The following is a 1,935-nucleotide window of genomic DNA, read 5'->3' as shown; positions in this document are numbered from 1 at the left end:
CAGAAAAATAAATGACCCAATCAAAAAATGGGCCAAAGAACTAAATAAACTTTTCTCCAAAGAAGACATACAGATGGCTAATAAACACATGAAAAGATGCTCAACATCATTCATTATCAGAGAAATGCAAATCAAAACCACTATGAGGTACCATTTCACACCAGTCAGAATGGCTGCAATCCAAAAGTCTACAAGCAATAAATGCTGGAGAGGGTGTGGAGAAAAGGGAACCCTCTTACACTGTTGATGGGAATGCAGACTAGTACAGCCACTATGGAGAACAGTGTGGAGATTCCTTAAAAAACTGGAAATAGAACTGCCTTATGACCCAGCAATCCCACTGCTGTGCAGACACACTGAGGAAACCAGAATTGAAAGAGACACGTGTACCCCGATGTTCATTGCAGCACTGTTTATAATAGCCAGGACATGGAAGCAACCTAGATGTCCATCAGCAGATGAATGGATAAGTAAGCCGTGGTGCATATACACAATGGAGTATTACTCAGCCATTAAAAAGAATACATTTGAATCAGCTCTAATGAGGTGGATGAAACTGGAGCCTATTATAGAGTGAAGCAAGCCAGAAAGAAAAACACCAATATAGTATACTAATGCATATATATGGAATTTAGAAAGATGGTAACAATAACCCTGTATACGAGACAGCAAAAGAGACACTGATGTATAGAACAGTCTTTTGGACTCTGTGGGAGAGGGAGAGGGTGGGATGATTTGGGAGAATAGCATTAAAACATGTATAATATCATATATGAAATGAGTTGCCAGTCCAGATTCAATGCACGATACTGGTGCATTGGGGACGGTGCACTGGGACGACCCAGAGGGATGGTACGGAGAAGGAGGAGTGAGGAGGGTTCAGGATGGGGAACATGTGTATACCTGTGGCAGATTCAAGTTGATATATGGCAAAACCAATACAATATTGTAAAGTTAAAAAATTAAAAAAAAAAAAAACCAGGCTTTCTGTACCATTGGGCCTTCTCAACTGCAATGAAGAGTCCAGGGATAGAAAAAATCAGGATCAGCCTTGATAGAGAAGCCCATCATTTATACCAACTTAAGGGCTTCCCTGGTAGCTTAGTCATAAAGAACACACCTGCCAATGCAGGAGACATAAGAGACGTGGGTTTGATCTTTGGGTCAGGAAGATTCCCTGGAGGAGGGCGTGGCAACCCACTTCAGTATTCTTACCTGGAGAATCCCATGGTCAGAGGAGTCTGGTGGGCTACAATCCATGAGGTCACAAAGAGTTGGACACGATCGAAGTGACCTAGTGCATGTACTACATATAGGAAGACATGGTTTTCTTCTCCATGGCCAGTCCTATCATAGAGACCTTTCCATTCCAAGGGCTGTGGCTTGTTGTGGCCATGGGATCTCCCACTGCATGCAAGAACTTGGAAAGACATTGACAGCACAGGTCAGCATAATACCTGAAGCTGCCACTCACCTTTCCTATAATATATTAAAAAAAAAACAACTTTTCAACTCACTTGCACCAATGTCAGGCACTGAAACAGTAAAAACAAGGGGGTAGTGACTCTAGAATGAAATAAAGGAAAGGGGGTATTATCTGGCCTTTGGGAACAGCAAGTCTAGAACATCCCAGTTAGAAGTAGGATCAAGAGGACCCTGAGCTTTCCTGGTGGCTCAACTGGTAAAGAATCCACCTGTAGTGCGGGAGATCTGAGTTTGATCCCAGGGTTGGGAAGATCCCCTGGAGAAGGGAAAGGCCACCCACTCCAGTATTCTGGCCTGGAGAATTCCATGGACTGTACAGGTCATGGGGTTGCAAAGAATCAGACATGACTGAGCGGCTTTCACTTTCACTACAGGAACGAGAGTGAGGAGCATTCTAAATGGCCTTGGGAGTGGTTGGTGGGCATTTGGGACAGGGGAGTTTCCTTCAGA

At 43.6% G+C, this 1,935-nt stretch overlaps 1 non-coding gene across 1 annotated transcript; it reads left to right on the top strand.

Annotated features, from left to right (window-relative positions):
• The first annotated feature begins 1,359 nt into the window (after positions 1-1,359).
• Positions 1,360-1,487, top strand: LOC138987671 (small nucleolar RNA SNORA44). The gene has a single exon (XR_011464055.1). It is a non-coding gene; the product is annotated as a small nucleolar RNA SNORA44 (small nucleolar RNA).
• The last annotated feature ends 448 nt before the right edge of the window (positions 1,488-1,935 follow it).

The sequence above is a fragment of the Bos mutus genome, chromosome 4 (genome assembly GCF_027580195.1).
Source record: "Bos mutus isolate GX-2022 chromosome 4, NWIPB_WYAK_1.1, whole genome shotgun sequence".
In the NCBI taxonomy this organism is placed as follows: Eukaryota; Metazoa; Chordata; class Mammalia; order Artiodactyla; family Bovidae; genus Bos; species Bos mutus.
Note: the sequence above shows the minus strand (reverse complement) of the source record. Positions and strands in the feature narration are given on the sequence as shown.